The following is a 20,388-nucleotide window of genomic DNA, read 5'->3' as shown; positions in this document are numbered from 1 at the left end:
GATATGGTCCGGAGGACCGCACATGGGAACCCTTGTCTAATATACACTCACCTGCTTTGTTACGAGCCTTCCATGCTGCCAGGGGGTTGCCGTGGCCTTTGCGGGTGGATACTGTTATGAATTGCCGCTGCGTTCCCCGTCTCCAAGCATCTCCAGTTTGGCAACGCTGGAGGCTACCATGGAGACGTGGCTTTTCCGCTGCCTGTGTTTCAGGTAGTCACATGACACGGCGATTACGTGCACTACACGTAAGGTAACGCCTCCTCCTTTAAATACGATTGCCAAAGGTTTAACGCTGCTTCGAATTAGCATTTGTCATACCATTACTTTGATCCAAATTTCTTCCACTTTTTGAACTCGGAACGTTTCTCGACCTGTCTATCGGATTACCCTTGGATATCAAGTTGGACCGTGGCTAGCCGTTCCGTCGGCTTGCCGCACTTGCAGCGGCTCCTCGGCAGTAGTCCCGGCTGCTTGCGGAGCCCCTACGCTGCCTTTGTTCTTTCAAGCCAGCCATCCTGCCAGCGCGCCGCACCTTGCAGCGGCTTCCTCAGCAGCGATTCTGCCTACCTGCTGATGCCCCACGCTGCCTTTGTTCCTTAAGGTAAGCCTGCCTGCCTACCTGCCTCTCCGGCTGTCAAGTCTCTGTGCTGCTCAACAAACTCATACCGAAGCCCGTTATAGACGGATTTGAACACTCCTGTGTTTGGAAGTTACCAGAACTACCCGGGGAACTATCGTGTGAACTACTGTGTTTGGGACACTTTTCACCAGCAACCGTGCACTTTCTGAACGCTCTCCTGTAGTGCACCTCCCGGACCTAGGTTGTGACCCTCGTTCCGTTCGGGCTAGTCTTCCTATACTAACCTTCCTGTTTGTTATTTTTTCCCTACCGTTGATTAGTACATTCCTTCCTGAAAACACCTATTGGGTAAGCCTGGGGTCATTGTTGTTTGTATTCTTGGGAATCAATAGGTTACCATTCTTACCTATCCTTTCTTTGTTTCCAGTATTCTTGGTCCCAGTCTAACCACCCGTAGTTGCCATGGAGCCCTATCAAACCCTTCCTTCAGGTACTGTTGTTTGGACTAATCTTAAATTAATGCAGTGATGTCCAAAGTCAGTGACGTATAATTGTGCTTTTGTTTATTTCTTACAGCCTGGGTTTGGCGGTGTGGATTTCCCCGCTCCTTTGGGTAATTGATTCCTCTGACTGTTTTTGTTATACAGCAAAGGGGTATGTTGCCTTAAAGAGGTCTTCGAGTTGAGGAGGTCTGGTTCTGGATCGTACCATTGTACACTCTAGCTTAGACTGAATACTTACCGGAGCTGCTCCCTCTTCGGTTTTATCCCAAGGTTGAGCAATGCCCCGACCAGTCCAGCAACTGGTGAGTAACAGACATCTACTTCTGGGAGCTAGACATCCAGTCCAAGTCCGTACGGACCATCGGAATCTTCAGATTCTACAGTCATTGGAGTGTAGGAATAGTCGTCAGGCGCGTTGGGCCTACTTCTTTGCCCAGTACCAGTTCCACATCACTCATGTCTCCGGATCACAAAACCTGATTGCTGACGCCTTGTCTCGATGTCCTGACTATGTAACCACTGAAGATAAGGCATGTCCTAAGATGTTTTCCCCCACGATCTTCGTAGCTCAAGCAGTCAACCTCCTGGAAGAAATCCAAGCACAAACCCAATCCTCTGAGTTATGGAAGGATAGTTCATGGAGAAATCAATGGAATCTAAGAGCCAAGGAAGGATATTTATTCAAGGACAATGCACTGCTCATTCCTACACAGAAATTACAACAAAGAATAATAAACCTCTGTCATGATACCCTTCACTCTGGACATCGTGGCATCACCAATACCCTCCGCCTTATACAAAGACAGTTCTGGTGGCCTAAGATGAAGATTGACGTACAGCAGTACGTCCAAGCTTGTGTTGTCTGTGCTCAGAATAAACATGATAACACTAGACCGACGGGTCTTCTACTGCAACCAACACTGCCAACTAGGCCATGGGAATTCATCGCTACATATTTCATTGTAGAACTACCACCTTCCCGAGGATACACTACTATCATGGTTACCATAGACTTGTTCACTCATATGGCTCATTTTACGCCCCTGCGTAAACTACCATCCTCCTCCGAACTAGCAGGAATCTTTCTGGAACACATATTCCGCCTGCATGGACTTCCTTCCAAGATCATATATGATCGAGGACCTCAATATGTCTCACAATTCTGGAAACATCTCTGTCGAATTCTGGGAATTCAACGCGCCCTCTCGTCAGGGTATCACCCCCAAACCAACAGAGCCACAGAACGTGCCAATCAGACCCTGGAACAGTATCTTCGATGTTTTGCTACCAAGGTCAAGGATGACTGGTCACTCCTGATACCCGTGGCTGAATTCGCCTACAACAATTCCGAACCTTCAGCACTCAAGACCAGCCCCTTTTTTTGTAGTCAAGGGTTCCATCCATCGGTTTTACCCTCTGTTCTTCCTCATCCTACACCGGTACCTACTGTTGACTCCTGGATCGAAACCCTCATCAACATACACCAGGAGGCCAAGGAATACTTAGAGAAGGCCAGAAAACAGACCAAAAGGTATGCGGATTCCAAGAGAAGACCAGTCCCCTCTTATGCAGTCGGTGACTAAGTATGGTTGTCCTCATAATTACTACCTGAAATCTACGGCCAAACAAGTATGGTACTATGATCCATTTCCCATCAAGGAAATTATTAAACCTGTCTCATGCCAGATCAAACTACCAGAGTCCTGGAAGAAGATTCATCCAGTTTTTCACACATCCTTATTAAAACCCTACATTCCATCCTCCCGGAAATCATGTAGACCTCCTCCTCTGCTGGTCGACAACCAACTGGAATATGAGGTATCCCGGATTTGCGATTCCAGGTATAAACGGGGCCAGCTTCAATACCTGGTTGAATGGAAAGGATATCCTCCTAGTGAAAGAACCTGGGAACCTATTTCTAATATCAAGCCCCCTCAGTTGCTCAGAAGATTTCACCTCATACACCCCGGCAAACCTGGAGGAAAGGGTCTTCGGAGGAGGCATGCTGTCATGAACTGCAGAACACGTCCCTTTTGGACTTCCTGGTCCTTGTAACAACAGGGCTTGCACTCCCTAATACTCCCAACATGGCTGTCCAGCGTGAAACCCCTTTCTCGCTCCACGCGCTGGACGTAACGTATTCTATTAATAGAACACGCCCTCCGCGGCTCCACGCGTCTCAATGCTATTGCAAAGTAGTGACCTGACGTGTGCTCCGTAGCTCGCGGTATTGTTTCCTTGTTCCTGTCCATCTAACCCGTTCCTTGCCCTTCCCTTTCTTCCTATCTCTTGGACTCGTGTGCTAGTTGCACTCTTCGTAGTTTCCCGGATTCCTGGATCCCGCACCCCGGAATTTGAACGCACTCTGGAGTCGGAAGAGACTCAGGCAGCCTTATTCAAAACCAGGTCCGTTCGCAAGAAGGCAGCGACCAAGGACTCCGGCAAAGAAAGGACCCAAGTGCAAGGTTTCCAAGATGGCCGCCGGAGCAGGGAGACGTGAGTGAGACGTGCTCCCGCCGGGCCTTTCAGCAGCACCGTAATTAGCAACGATCCGGAGGGTGGTAGTTCCTACATCCGGCACCGAACATCGTCCAAAGACACAGGACGCACACTGGAGAAGTTTCCCCGAGCCCCGACATCCAGAGACGCCGCGGAGAGGAACCCTCCTCCCCCACCGCGCCGACGAACCATCCGACGTGGCCGAGGGAGCGGAGCGGCGCGGGGCGAGGTGGACCGCCACGTGATACAGAGGGGGTAGTCGGCAAGGACTGTCCGGGAAGGAGTGAGGCCCAGCACTGCAGCGCCCGAAGAGGCGATCAGAGAGTCAGCGGCCTGGCGAGGAGGAATCGGCGCCTTCCAACACCAGCAGAACTCGTGGAGGGAGTGGAGGAGAAGCAGGAGGCACACAGAACGCAACCCGGTGTCCAGAGCCGGGGGCACCAGCAGCAGTCCCCGGCCCGGTGGACTGGAAGGTGAGGCCCCCCCATCCGCCAGATCTCCCCCCCGGCCCTAGCGAACGGCGGGCGTACCCTGAGAGTGCTAGGGGGAATCCCACATCCCCCCACACGGCCATAACAGGCGGCGGGAACCACAGGAAGCCTTGACGAGATAGCCACAACAAGGGAGGTCCATCCCCCCCCCTCCTATGCACGTTGGAACTGGACTGGGGACACCATCAGCCCAACCCGAAGCACGCTGCAGGCCCCTCCTAGGGCCACCGCTCAAGCTAACACCGCGCAATCATCGAACAGAGAGAGGAAGACACGGACGAGATTTGCGGCAGTGATCATCTGTGGGCACCATGTCTAGAGCGAAAGTGAAGGGAGGGGGAACCCAACAGAACCAGCAATCCGCTAAGCAGGACTCTAGCCTTATACAGATGTGGGCAGTGGAGACCCCAGTATCGACGAGAAGTAGGCCCCTGGAAGCCATACCGACAACGTCGGAAGCAGACCACACCGCCTCCAGCGACCTACCCCCAACAAAAGAAGATATGCACTCCTGGTTTAAAGCGCTACAAGATAAGCTCATGTCGACAATTCAGGACCAATTCGCGGCAATCAAACACGACATGCAGCATGCAATCCATGATGTTAAACACGACATTGCGAACCTGGAAGAAAGGACAGATACCCTAGAAAAAATAGTGCAAAACGCAGAAACAGCGAAACTCAAGAGCTCCTCGTCCGTTTGACCCACAATCTGGAAATACAGTGCAATGAACTAGAAAACAGGTCCCGCAGATCGAACATATGCATCAAAAATATGCCAGAATCGGTCACGGACAGGGACCTAAGGAAAGCGGTGCAGGAGGTCTTCAGGGATATCCTAGAAGCAAAAGACTCGGAGGCAGTGCGGATAGACCGCATCCATAGAGTGGGCCCAAAATGCACAGGGGCACCAGGGGAGAGACCCAGAGACGTGTTGGCTGCACTATCCTCCTACCCGCAAAAAGAACTCATACTGTGGAGAGCGAGGCAGCTTGAACAAATCAGGATGAACGGGGTGGACATTCAGCTGTTTCAAGACCTATCTGCCGTAACACTCCAAAAAAGACGAGAAATGGCCCCGCTCACCAGAGAACTGGTCAAGAGAGAGATAAAATATAAATGGACATTCCCCTTCGGTCTACTGTTCGACTGGGAGGGTCAGCAAAGGAGGGCGACCACCATGGAAGAGGGGCTGAGCATCATGGATATCCAGATAGATGAGCCATCGACTAAAAACGGGAAAAAGAAGGGGGAGCAGCAGAGCAGACCAGGGGGATGGGAAAGGGTCCGCCAGAAAAGGAAACGACAAGGAAGGGGAAATGAAGAGTCAAATAAAACAAACTAAAGGACGCGATTCTACAGCTCAAGAGAATCGGTGCCCAGAGGCTGTACATGCTTTGCGGAACAATACCCAATGATGGAATTCGTACTGAACAGACTCAATAGGCCCGGTGTGGAACCAGAATGACTCACATCGAGGCCAAGGGATGACGCGGGGTTTAGGACTCCCCGCAAAGTTAGCCTCGAGTCCACTGAGGGCAGGGAACGATAGGCGGCACGCCAGAGCTACCTTACGTACCCGGGCCCTCCGCGAGAGCACAAGTTGGAATAAAGTTAAAGGTTGGGGGACAATCTTACAGTTTGGGGGGAAGGGCTGGGAGGGGGGTCGTTCCGGAAGAGAGTGAGGAATATTCAACTCGGGCAAAAGGAGCACCCAGAAAGGACAACTGAAATGGGGAAGATAAGATTCATAACCTTAAATGTAAGGGGCCTGAACTCCCCTGTGAAACGAAAAAAAGTAGAGAACATGTTAAGGAAGGAAAAGGCTGAAGTGCTACTTCTCCAGGAGACACACATCAAAGCACAGGATAGGGGGAAAATTCGCCTCACAGGCTATGATATAATGGCACAATCCAACGCAGTGGAGAAGAGGGCGGGGGTGATGATCGCAGTTAAGGTTGGTCTGGAAACAAGCCTGATCGACAAACACTCCGACAAAGAAGGAAGATTCGCTTTCACCAACATCAAACTGCACAACACCACAATGACACTGGCTTCCATATATGCCCCAAACACAGGCCAAGATGGTTTCCTGAGAGACACGATGGGGAGGCTTGAGGAGTATGCAAAAGGTGAAATAATCATAGGAGGGGACTTTAATATGGCCTGGCACCCTCAGACTGACTGGAGTGCGGGTGGGCCCCACCACCAAGGCGCCCCGTCGGAACGACTTAAACGGCGGATGGAGGGTATGGCATTGTGCGATGCATGGAGGGAACACAAAGGTCAAACCAAGGGATACACATATTACTCACACGTCCACAATACAATGTCAAGAATTGACTACTTCTGGGTGTCAGTGGGGAACTTGGGTAAAATACAAGACATGGAGCTGGGACCCATCTCTCTGTCAGACCATGCACCCCTCTGGATGGATCTGTCGACCCCAAGGAAAGAGAAAGGAATCTGGAGATGGCAACTCCCACAGGAGATACTGTCAGACCCAGTGATGGGAGAATCCATCAGGGACAAGATCACAGAATTCTTCGAACACAACGATACAGGGGAGATTGCCCTGAGTACGGTGTGGGAGGCGTTCAAGGCAGTAATCAGGGGCCACTTAATAGCCCTCAAAGCAACAAGGGAGAAACAAACACAGCAGTGGGAAACTGAACTGGAAAGGAAGCTGTCCAAAATCCGGGAAGAACTACTGACAAACCCCACCAGGAACTTAAAAAGGACGCTTAAACACACAGAGGGGCAACTTGAACTCCTCCGTAGCAAGAAAGCCCAGAGATCTCTCCTATACCTCAAACAAAGATACTACATAAAAGCTAATAAGGCAGACAGATATCTAGCCCGATTACTCTCGTCAAAGCGTAAAACAATGACCATCCGGAACATTAAAAACGCACAAGGAGATTCCCTGACGCGCACTGAAGATATAGGGGACACGTTCAGGGAATTCTATCAGAATCTATATGCTACTGAACACCGGTAGACCAGAACAGATTTCTGACATCGATCCCCTTTCAAAAAATACCAGAAAAGACCAGAACGGAACTCGAAGCCCAGATAACGGAAAGTGAAGTGAAGAAGGCAATAAAAGATCTTCCACTCAACAAAGCACCAGGTCCGGATGGCTTCACAGCCTCATTCTATAAAAAATATGAAGACCTCCTCACCCCCTTCCTCACTAGACTGCTAAACACCTTTAGAGATAGTGGGAATGTTACCCCATCCATGAATGAGGCAAACATTTTGGTGTTCCACAAACAAGGGAAAGATCCCACCCTCCCAGGCTCATACAGACCGATTGCCCTGATCAATCTAGACTCAAAAATATAAACAAAAATCCTGGCAGCCAGGCTTTCCCCGCTGCTTCCCTCCTTAATTAAACCGGATCAATCGGGATTCATTCCAGGGAGGCAGACACACGACAACACAAGAAGGTTAGTTCATCTAACAGAAAAAATTAGCATATCCCTCACCCCCGCAGTACTACTATCCTTAGACGCAGAAAAGGCGTTTGACCGGGTAGAGTGGTCAATGCTCTTCAAAACCATGGCACATATGGGATTCGGGAACCAATATATTAATATGATCAAGGCCAACTACTCCTCCCCATCGGCAAGAATAGCGGTAAATGGGGTGGTCACGGATCGGGTGGAAATCTCTAGGGGAACGAAACAAGGCTGCCCGCTATCACCGCTCCTATATGCGCTGTTCCTAGAACCACTACTAATTAAAATGAGGGAATCGGACCAAATCAGGGGGATCGAGATGGCGGGTAAACAACATAAGGTAATTGCCTATGCAGATGACATGTTATTGGCACTCGAACACCCATCCCAGTCCATCCCCGCGGCAATCCACCTACTCGAGTCATTCGGGAACATATCCGGCCTAAAAATAAACAAAAAAACGTCAGAAATTTTAATCCTATCCGGGAACAGAGAAACACTGAACAGAGAAGCAGGGCATTTTGGCTTAAAAGTCGCAGAGGCAGGCATAAAATATCTGGGTATAACGCAGAAGGTAGAGGCACTATACAAAAGAAATTACCCCAAACTCCTGGCGAGAATACAAAAAGATCTAGAGCGGTGGTGTCCCCTAAATATCTCTTGGTGGGGAAGAATCCAATCGATAAAAATGAACATCCTCCCTAAACTACTGTATCACTTCCAATCCCTCCCGATCGTGATCCCAGATTCCTTTTTCAGAGCATTGGCAAAGTCGGTCTCGTCATTCATATGGAACAGGAAACCCCCCAAAGTAGCCAAATCAGTTCTCACGTCACATATCAAGGAGGGGGGCCTAGCGCTCCCTCACTTTAAGAACTACTATCAAGCGGCGCAACTATGGATCCTAAAAGAATGGCTGGGAGACAACCAGCACACAATCTGGGTGACCCAGGACAGGGCGGTCGTAAGAACACCACTGGAGGACCTATTATGGAAATCAAAGCAACATAGGCACACAAACCTGCGCATCAGCGAGATCATGAAGGCCACGTTGAATGCCTGGGATGAGCAGACACGGAAAGGAAACATTACTACTGCTACGGCCCCATTCACTCCAATATGCAGGAATCCACTATTCCCACCAGGGACAGAGCACGGCGCATACGAGAAATGGGAGGAAGCTGGCTGTAGGAAAATTGGGGAGTTGTTCGTGGACAAAGAGATGAGATCCTTCGCCGACTGCAAAACACTATGGAACCTCACAAATGCGGACAGATATAAATATGAACAGCTCAAACACTGGCTATCCTCACCCGAGATAACACACGCAGCGACAAGGGAACTTACCACCTTTGAAAAGTTTCTCCTTACCAACTCAGGAGACAGAAAACTAGTCTCCACTCTCTACAAATTCATAAATACACAGGAGGAAGACATAAAGTGGACATACATGAAAAAATGGGAAAAGATGCTGGGAGAAGACATCACATTACAACAGTGGCAGTCGCTATGGGCTGATATCCCCAAATTAACCCGAGCTGCCCAAATAAGAGAAATGTGGATTAAAATTATTACACAATGGCACTACACCCCAGAGAGGCTAACAAGTATGTTCCCACACACATCAAACCGCTGCTGGAGAGGCTGCACTGACGCAGGCACGTGGAGACACATCTGGTGGGACTGCCCAAAGGTCAAAGGCTTCTGGACAGAAGTAATATCCGAACTAAAAAAGATATATCCAGAAGCGGAACGATTTACAGAAAAAATCTGGCTTTGCGGACTTAAAGGGCATCATGCCAAAACACTCACTAAGGCGCAATGGAGGAGTCTCATGGGCCTAGTCATAGCGGCCTGGGCCACGATCGCACAGGGATGGAAGAAGAAAGATCCACCATTGCTATACACATGGTTATATAAGGTCTGGTCCCAATTGACCATGGAAAAGATAACACACAATCTCCAAGGAACACAAGGCTCCTTCACAAAAGAATGGGGAGGAGTACTAGAATATCTCCAATCAGACTATATGGCACAGTGGTGCCCGCACTCCATAAAAATTACGGACTTTTTCACTTCTTAATCGATCCCGAGGACATTTGAACATGAACTTCTCTTCCGAACGGGGTGGGTGGGGGGGGCGGGATGGGAAGGTTGGGGACTGTTTACTTCTGTACTATCTATGAAAATAGTAAAAATATGTTTAAAAAAAAAAAAAGAAAGGACCCAGGTGAGAAGGGGGGAACTCCTTGACACATATTGCCAAAGCCAGAGAAGATTGAAAAATGGGCAAATTGGGCACCTCTCCTAACGAGGGAAGCCAATTAGGAGACTATTGTAACTCGCATTGCCAAAGCCAGCGACCATTGATAATCAGGTAAACTGGGCACAACTCTCCTAACCAGAGACACCAATTAGGGGACAATTGTAAGTAGCATTGTCAAAGCCAGAGAAGATTCAAATACAGGTAAATTGGGTGCAACTCTCCTAACCAGGGAAGCCAATTAGGAGGCTAGTGTAACCTGCATTGTTAAGTCAGTAGAAGAGTGATACAAAGACAAACTGGGCACAACTCTCCCAGAAAGAGATGTCAATTGGGAGATAATCGTAACCCGCATTGCCAGCAGCCAAGAGTTTTCACAATCAGAAAACAAAGGCCATATGAGTAACCAAGGGGGAGGGAACTGTAACCTGCATTGCTTAAAGTAAAAAAAAAAGCAAGATAACAATTATCCTTTTGTGGGATATCAATTTGGAAAGAGATGTAACACATTTTGTTAAGAGTCAAAAGACTATCAAGAGAAAGGATTGTTAGTACAAATCTACTCATTTATGATTCTAGTGTTGAGAGTTTGGAACAAGCCTTAAGACACAATACAAATTGTAGTAGGAGGAGTTTGATCCTGGCAGGTGAGTAAACCAGGAAAAGGACCAATTGTAGTTAGTCCTGGCAGGTGAATATGCCAGGAAAAAGAAGATGATTTAAAGTACTGTGGTTGTGGAAAACGGCTGTGGTGGAAAGGAAGTGTTCATTCCATCACCTTGCTGTGTTGAACTTGTACTGTGGCATTTCCGAAAGTAATTGTTGAACCATCCTGACTGGAGTGTTTTTTTTAAGAAGAGGTATTATGTGCTAGCAAGTGCTTGATCTTTTGAGAAACAAACACTTTCATTTGATTTATGAATTTGTGTTTGGAATAAAATACATTTGTTTTACCAAGCAGGAGGTGTTTGGAGGAGAAGGCATTTGTTTTATCAAGCAAGAGGTTGTGGAAAACGTTAACAATTGCTTTGACTGGTGAACACTGCTTTTGAAGAGAGATATTCACTTTGCCAAGTGAAAGGATATATTGAATGGAGAAAAAAAAGGTGTATGCTACAATGAATGGAACATTCTCGAAACTGAACGTTGTTCCAGAAATTCCTGAATTGATCCAGGGGAAGGGAATCCAACCCTGGTCACAAGGATTACTGTTTATGACTTTTGAGTCGGATTTGATATTTCATTTTGTGGAATGTAAGACAGCCAAACAAACATTGTACAATGTTGGTGTGTATATTAGTGTGAGGGTTCGATATTTTTTGGACAATTATTCATTTTTCTTTAGCCTTAGTGTCAGGACTAGCAGATTGTCCTACTGGATTGACCACAGGGTCTGTAATGTCTTCCCCTTCACTTGAATTACAGAGCTCCCCCAAAGTACCTTCCTCCTCCTCACCTGATGAAGTGGAGTAGTTCAGCTTCTTCCTTCGGGGGTATCCCACTTGAGGCTTCTTTTTTGTGAGCAGATAGGGTCTGCCTCGAAAGGAAGCCACCGTGACTCTTATGTAGAGAAATTCACGATGACTCCTCTCCGTGACAGCCAGATAGGCTTCAGGGGAAAAAGCCACAAGGGCACAAAAAAACCCTCGATGTACTGAAGAGGACTGTCGATTGGCTGGGTCCGCAGTGGTGGAAACTTGCAGAGATGGAAAGCAGCTTAGCCGGAGGAGCACTTTCAATGTCGGACAAGTATAGCGGGAGCCACCGTTGCTTGAGGAGGAGTGACAGTGGAAACAGGAAGCAAACAAACGGACGAGAAGGACCCAAAGGGAAAAGGCGAAGGACGGGCAGAGAAGGAACTACGGGCTGAACAGGGGAAAATAAACGGGGAAAAAACAGGAGCGAGCGGGGAAGAAGTCTACGGGAAGCAAAAGGGGCAGGCAGAATGACCACAGGAGGGAACACAGTAACGAGCGCTAGCAACACGGGAAAGCACAGTTGCAACGCGCTGAGCCGCTGTGATTCGAATGGAGAAATACTCGACTGGCGGCCATGTTGGAAGTAAGACTAGACCGTGGATAGCGTTGCCCAGGGAAACGTGGCGGAACAGTCTAATGGCGCCTAAGTTTCCACCTCCACCAGACTCGCCAGTTGCCTGTGGCCGTGACAGTATGCCCCCTCCGAAGACCCTTTCCTCCCGGTTTACCCGGATGAAGTCTGTGAAACTTGAGTAGCAATCGGGGGGTATGAACGTGAGTTTCCGGTTCCCAGGTATCCTCTGAAGAGGGGTAGCCTTTCCAATGTATGAGATACTCAAAGCGACCTCTGTGGTACCGAGAGTCTCGGATTTGGGAGACTTCATATTCATCAGAGGCAGAAGTGGGCAGGATCATTAGCTTGGGTATATAATGCTTCCTGGTATCCGGTATCCGGTACAAAAGGGCGTAGGAGTGAGGAATGAAATACCGGATGGATCCGCCTGAGTGTCTTAGGCAACTTTAGACGGTAGGCAGCAGGATTGGCCCTGGACTGTATTTCAAAAGGTCAGATGTACCGAGGAGATAGTTTGGATAGGCGGACCCAACGGGGCAAGAACTTAGTGGACAGCATAACCTTAGTACCCTTTATCCCAAGCAGGTACTTGTTTCCGATGTTTATCGGATTGCTCCTTATAACGTCGGTTGGCCTCCTGTAAGCTCTGTCTTGCAGTGTCATGAGCTTCCTTAAACTGTTTGAGTGTAGTCTCCAAAGACAGGATGTTGGTCTCTTTTCAGACGGTAGGTATGATGGATTGAGGATGGAATCCATATGTACAATAAAAGGGGCTGATACCCGTGGCGGAATGCACCGCATTATTGTACGCAAACTCAGCAGTGAGAAGCAGGGCTACCCAGTTGTCTTGTTGTTGATTGACAAAGCATCTCAGATACTGTTCGAGAGTTCCGTTTACTCTTTCGGTCTGGCCGTTTGTTTGGGGGGGAATCCTGAAGAAAGAGCCCTCTTCATGCCCAAAAGGTTACACAAAGCCTCCCAGAATTTGGAGGTATATTGAGTACCTCGATCTGACACGATCTTCTGGGGTAGGTAGTGTAGTCGGAAGATATCTTTTAGAAAGACTTCTGCCATGACAGAGGCTGCAGGTAGCTTGGACAGTGGGGAGAAATTAGCAAGCTTGGAGTATGAGTCAACTGTGACCATGATGCATGTACAACCCTGGGAACTAGGCAGTTCAACGATGAAGTCGGTAGAGATGGACTTCCAGGGACTCGAATGGATCGGTTCTTGGTGTAACATCCCTAAAGGTCTTTGAGTGGAATGCTTGTTCTGCTGACACTCTAGACACGACTGTACGTAGGCCTGAGTATCAGCCTTCATGTTGGGCCAATGGAACAATCGTTTTAGCAATTCCAATGTACCACGTATACCTCGATGTCCGGCCGCCTTGGAGTCATGACACCATCGAAGGACCTGTTGACGATGTCTTTGTGTGGGCAAGAACAGTCTTCTGTGGACGAAGCATAGACCATCTTTAGTACTGACTGGCAGATTACTAGAACCAAGGGTTGACACATCCGGAGAAGCTTCTCTCACTTCCTGCAAAAAGGAGGTTACCACAGTAATTATTCGGGTATGGGGAAACATCAACTCTTTCTTGTAGGTTGGGTTCACGTCATCTCTGCAGGATAAAGCATCCGCGATCTGGTTTTGGGTACCAGGTATATAGGTTATGGAAAAATGGAATTGAGCAAAGAAGTGAGCCCACCTGGCTTGTCGGTGTTGTAGCATTCTTGCTGTTTGAGGATTTGTAGATTCTTATGGTCAGTACGTATCTGAAAAGGATGAAGACTCCCTTGGAGTAAATGTCTCCACTCAAGACAAGCCAGTTTCATGGCAAGAAGTTCCCGTTCTATGACAGAATAGTTCCGTTGGCTTGTGGTCAAAGTCTTGGAATAATAAGCCACTAGATGTTCCCGGCCTTGGTCTGATTGAAGGAGAACTGCACCCACGGCAGCCGCTGAAGCATCAGTCTCCAGGATAAAGGGACTTAGTTGATTTGGCTGCTTCAAAATGGGAGCTGTACAGAATCTCTGCTTCAGATTGAAAACTGTTCTCAGCCTCTTTTGACCAAACAAAAGGTCTGGAAGACTTCTTTAACAAGGAAGTGATGGGTAGAGAAAACTGAGAGAATTCTGGAATAAACTTCCGATAAAAATTTGCTAGTCCCAGGAATCGTTGAATCTCTTTGATGGAGGTGGGTGACGGCCAGCCTAGGATAGCTTTGACCTTCTTGGGGTCCATGGTGATCCCTCGCTCGGATAGGATGAATCCCAGATAGGACAAGGAGGACTGGGCAAAAGTACATTTCTCCTGCTTTACCAGAAGATGATGTTGCTGTAGTCTGCGTAGAACCTCCTTTACTTGGGGAATGTGGTCCTCCTGATTGCGGGAATACACCAGGATATCATCCAAGTAGACCACTGTGTTTTGACCCAATATATCAGAAAACGGTCCATGAACCTTTGGAAAATCGAGGGTGCATTGACCAAGCCAAATAGCATCACCTGGTATTCATACAGGCCGTAGGGAGTGCGAAAAGCCGTCTTCCATTTATCCCCTGTTCTAATCCTGAGCAAATGGTAGGCATACCGTAGGTCGAGCTTGGTGAACACTACTGAGCCCTGGACAGCTTCCAAGATCTCAGAGATAATGGGCATCGGGTAGCGATCCTTGATGGTCACTTTGTTTAGTACCCTGTAGTCGATGCACGGCCTCAACCTTTGGCTATCTCACTTTGGGATGAAAAACAATGAGGCACCTGCAGGTGAATTAGAAGGGCGGATCAGTCCGTTAGCTAGATTGTCATCGAGATAGTGCTGAAGTACAGCCTTTTCTGACATAGAGAGGGGATACATCCTCCCGAAAGGAAACAAGGCCTGAGGAACCAGGTCGATACCACAGTCCTCAGGTCTATGCGGAGGGAGTTCAATGGGTACCTGTTCCTGGAAAACTTCCGAGTACTCTGAAAAACAACCCGGGATACAATGAATGGAACTCCTTTCAGTAGCACATACAGTCTTGACGGTTTCGTATAAAGGTTCGGGTAAACACTCTTTCTAACAGTATTTGGAGTGGAAGCTCAGTAGGTTGTTTGTCCAGTCAACCGTGGGGTTGTGCTTTCGAAGCCAACCGATCCCCAATATGACTGGGAAATGAGCAGCACAGATTATGTCGAACTGTATCAGCTCTTTGTGTTGCTGTATGAAGATTTGTACTGCTTCTGTGGTATGTGTTATGAGTCCGGAACATAGGGGAGTTCCGTCTACCCCTTCAACCTTCTGGTCTTCTTTCTTGGCAATCCTGAGTAAACCCACCTTATCTGCCCACAAGGTATGCAGGAAGTTTCCCACGGCTCCGCAATCCAATAACGCCTGTGTGTCTACCTCTTTATCTCGGAAACAAAGTTTGATGCATATTACCATCAGGCGCAGGTCTTCAGATGACTTGGCGGAGGTTACCGAGAGTGCGGTGTAGGAACAAGGAAGAGTCCCTCGGTAGTCTGTCCTACCAACTACCGAGGGCATTCGTTTCCCGACCTTCTGGGGGGCACATCCGGGCAATCTCTCAATAGGTGAGTGGCTGAACCACAATACATGCTCTCTTCACGTCTCCTCTTCTTCTCTTCGGCGGTCAATGGAGGCCTGGTGGTACCTATTTGCATGGGTTTGTCTCGGGCATTCCGGGTAGCAGGTGAGGAGGCTGAAGTGTGAGAGTCCGGGAACGGGGTAGAGCTTCGACTCTTCTTCTTTTCGTTCTTCCGTTCTGTTAAGCGAAAATCAATCCGTAGAACCGCCGCTAGTAGATCCGAAAAGGATTCTGGACGAGGAATCCAGACGAGCTCGTCCTGTAGTTCTTCCCGCAATCCCCTGCGGAAGATCGTGTACTGGGCCTGCTCTTGCCAACCTGCCTCAGCGGCCAGTTTCTTAAAGGAGGAAATGTAGGAGAGTAGGCCGGAGTTTCCTTGACGCACATCCAGTTAGTCCTCGCTGGCGATAAGGGCACATTCTGTCCGAAGAAAGGTCTGTTTCAGGAGATCTTTGAATGCAGCGTAATCTTGTAGGACTGGGTCTGACTGGGATACTAATGGGGTTGCCCATTCCAAGGCATTCCCAGTCATATGCGTTATCATGAAAACCCACCTTAGCATGGACCGTGGAAAAGGCATTTTGCCTGAATGTGAAGTGTATATTACAGGCTTCCAGAAATTCCTTTACCTTTCTTTCAGAGCTGTCAAACTTCCCTGAGACCAGGGGTAAAGGGGGTAAGTCCATAGTTTGTTGTTCTCTGGCGGCTACTCTCTGCTGAAGCGCCGCATTGTCGGTCTTGAGTGTCTGGACCTCCGCATTGAGGTTCTGGACCGCTGCCACCAGCTCTTGCAGTTGCTGTGGCGTGGCCATGTCTTCACTTGGGCGTTGCAATCTGTCAGGACTAGCAGATTATCCTACTGGATTGACCACAGGGTCTGTAATGTCTTCCCCTTCACTTGAATTACAAAGCTCCCCCAAAGTACCTTCCTCCTCCTCACCTGATGAAGTGGAGTAGTTCAGCTTCTTCCTTCGGGGGTATCGCACTTGAGGCTTCTTTTTTGTGAGCAGATAGGGTCTGCCTCGAAAGGAAGCCACCATGACTCTTATGTAGAGAATTTCACGATGACTCCTCTCCGCGACAGCCAGATAGGCTTCAGGGGAAAAAGCCACAAGGGCACAAAAAAACCCTCGATGTACTGAAGAGGACTGTTGATTGGCTGGGTCCGCAGTGGTGAAAACTTGCAGAGATGGAAAGCAGCTTAGCCGGAGGAGCACTTTCAATGTCGGACGAGTATAGCGGGAGCCACCGCAATGTGAAAATGACGTTGCATGAGGAGGAGTGACAGTGGAAACAGGAAGCAAACAAACGGACGAGAAGGACCCAAAGGGAAAAGGCGAAGGACGGGGAAAGAAGGAACTACGGGCTGAACAGGGGAAAATTAATGGAGAAAAAACAGGAGCGAGTGGGGAAGAGGTCTACGGGAAGCAAAAGGGGCGGACAGAATGACCGCAGGAGGGAACACAGTAACGAGTGCTAGCAACACGGGAAAGCACAGTTGCAACGCGCTGAGCCGCCGCGATTCGAATGGAGAAATACTCGACTGGTGGCCATGTTGGAAGAAAGACTAGACCGCAGATAGCATTGCCCAGGGAAACATGGCGGAACAGTCTAATGGAGCCTGAGTTTCCACCTCCGCCAGACTCGCCAGTTGCCTGTGGCCGTGACAGATAGGTGTTTGTCTCCACCCTTTTTATCTAATAAAATGGCAACTTGAGAGAAAACTATACGTTTGCTCCATCTCACATTTCTGACCCCTCACTGTTGTCTGTGTGGATTCCAGGATGGATTCATATACATGGTGACCTGAGTACATGCCATGTCAACAGCAAGTGTCTTGTTCCTTGGTTGCAGTTTAGCAGAATGTTAGTACATGTATAGTAGTGGTCTTCAAACCTTCATATGACAGACACCCCATGAGCTCGATTGGTGTGTGTGCCATGTACCTAGCCATTTGTTACTCCCTCTGGTCGCACAAAGGGCATCTGGGCGTGGCCAGGCTTCAGTATTGCAGAGAGTCGTAGGGGTAACTACTGTCCTTGTGTAACATTGTACTGTGTGATTTTACTTTGAATGGACAGTAACCTTGGCCATGGGTGATTTTGCCAACTTTCCTCTTCGCCCATTTTCCTTGACTCTTGAGGGGCCCGCTGGACATACTTTGGACACCCCAAGGGGGGCCAACCCCACTGTAGGCAGCCCATAGATGTTGTGGGATGTGTGATCTAGCATTGTGGTACCTGTAGTCCAGTGTGTGTCGCTGGTCATTTGGGGTGACATGCCTTGGGCATTTACTGTTGCATCGTGAGTCATGTCCTATCATTTGCGGGAGGGTCCTGCATGTATAGGGCCTTGTCAGGGCATGCAATCGCCATGCACGTTTCTCTCCTGCCCCCTCACATTGCCTGTCACTTGTACTGCAAGGCTAGTGTGATGGAACATGCACTCACCCAATATCCAGGTCTGTTGGCTTCTGTGCCCCTCCATGTATGTCGGCAGCCTGATGTTCCTCAGGACCATGGCATCATGGGTAGATCTTGGGAAGTGGGCACAGCAGTGCTTGATGGTGAGGTTGCATCCCAGGTGACCTGGATATTGAGCGAGTGGAACTGTTTTCGATTCTGTTAGACCTCCTCTGATGCCTGGGGTGCCACCAACTCTACATGGGTATAGTCCAGGGCTGCTAGCACATTAGGCATGTGTGCCTTCGAGGCATTCACCTTTGCCAGGGAGGGAGGTAGGGCGATATATGCCGTGACACATGGCGCAGGAGTGCTTCCAACACCTGACTGAGAACATTCGAGAATGAGGGCTGGGAGATGTCATGCAGTGGGGCCACATTGTGCTCAAATGTGCCTGTCCCGTCACAAGGAAGTGCAGGACCGACACCAGCTTCACCAATGGTGGTATGGCTGTTGATCGTACTTCCAATTTCCTCCTTTATCAGGGTCAGCAGCTCAGCGATTGTCTCCCTGTTCAGCTGGTACAGGGTGAGTGAGTATCTGTCTTTCTGTAAGGGTCCATGGTGAAGCCAGAGGTGTAGGCGATCTCCTCGCAAGCTGTCTCTTCCTCACCATCCTTCTCCACCTCCTCCTCCTCCTCATTTCCTCTGCTACATGTTCCCAGTGTTGGTCCTTCAGCTCCTGCAGCTCAATGTTTAGCTGGAGCAGCTGCATGTCCTTTTCCTATACCCTAGCAACATTCCATATTCTCCACATCTGGTTACTGAAGAGGGGCTGGGGTAGTAGGGGGGTTACTTCAATCCTGAGCAAAACAAAGAACAAAATACACTCTAGTGAAGATCAGGGTGTAAAAGGAAAGCTAACAAAACTCTAGTGAAGAGCAGGGTGACTTTTCAAGCAAGTCCTCTATACAGCTATGAAGCTAGGAGGCATTAAAACACTCTAGTGAAGAGCAGGGTGACCTTTCAAGCAAGTCCCCTATACAGCTTTCAAGCTAGGTGGCATTAAAGCACTCTAGTGAAGAGAAGGGTGCCTTTTCAAGCCAGCCCTCTATACAGCTGTCAAGCTAGGAGGCATTTAAACACTCTAGTGAAGAGCAGGGTGTAAAGTAAATACTCTTTACAGCTATTCAGCTAAAAGGTATTGGAATGGCTAACCCACATGATGATGTCCCTATACCTGCGAACAGTGATGAGTTAGTTAAAGGAAAGAGGTGTTAGGGAAACCAACACCATCTTCATAGTTGTAGTGGCAGTGCCTGGAAGATTGCCAGGGGAAAGCCTGTTAATTTACATAAGAAAACCAGGTACTAAGCCAGGAGACACGTTTCAGACCCTACACAATATTAGATCTATGTCAAATACAATCTACACCCTATGAGGATCCTGAAGTAGCCTTACAGCAAGTGGACCACCAGAACTAGCTTGAAGGAGCTAGACATACCCCACTACAAGGGCTAGATATGGTCATTTTGCTTTTCGATATGGACGGGCTAACTTTAGAACATATCCTTAGGTTCCACCACCCAAATAGGGAGGCACATTTCTCATATACCAGGTGACACTATGACATTCTGGTGGGACATTTTGACACTGTACGCACTCAAGCTGTAGAATATAGAGACTTGGGAACTGCTCAAACAGCCCCAAAACCTATGCTAGCAAGGAAGGAAGGAACGCTTCCATTCAAGACTCTCAAAGCCTTATTGGGCACCTGCCCCACAAGGCAGATGAACATCTCTAGATGGTATTCCAGTAAACTGTGCCAGCTAGAGGCAGCTAACCCTCAGGTCACTCCTCAACAAAGGCAGAGGGTGTTAGCAATCATAACGCCAACAGGTGGTAATCCTCCCAAGGAACAGTGAGATAGTTGACTTTTCAGTCTGCAGTTGGTTGTATCTTCGTTTAAATGGGACTCATTTAATTACAGCATTAACCTGCATTATAAAAAAAGAGATATTAGTCTCCCAGGAAGAATAAGCATCAATCGGTCTAAGGCTGGCAATTGCTGTGGGAAAATATTCCATGGTAGAAAGAGAGCTTATGCCCCTTATATAAGGTGATGTAAGTAAGACCAGTAGCTGTTAGACTCTAGGAGCATTGCCCAGTGACCAAGAAAGGTAACTTCAAATTGGTCACAGATATCTAAAGGTCCCTAGGCAGGGATCACCTGGGTAGAACACCCGGGGAAGACAAAGGAATGAATTAGGGGAGAGTAAGCACTCCAAATAAGTACCACCTAAAATGACCTACCGGTACCAGACAGGAACCAGACAGTCATACCTTCTCAGCTAGAGGCAGGCTAGAGGCAGAAAGGGAAAGACAAGGGCTACTGCATGCCCCCTGCCAAAAACGAAAGGTAGAATATGATAGCACCAGTCCCAAGCCAAAGAGCTGATTGATATGTACGACTACTTAAGAGCAGAAGTGGTTAAAAAAAAGGTGCCTATCAGTCAAAGGATAGAGCATAGCTTAGGCGGC

Source organism: Ambystoma mexicanum, chromosome 2p (genome assembly GCF_040938575.1).
Source record: "Ambystoma mexicanum isolate Mex_15411 chromosome 2p, UKY_AmexF1_1, whole genome shotgun sequence".
NCBI lineage: Eukaryota > Metazoa > Chordata > Amphibia > Caudata > Ambystomatidae > Ambystoma > Ambystoma mexicanum.
Note: the sequence above shows the minus strand (reverse complement) of the source record.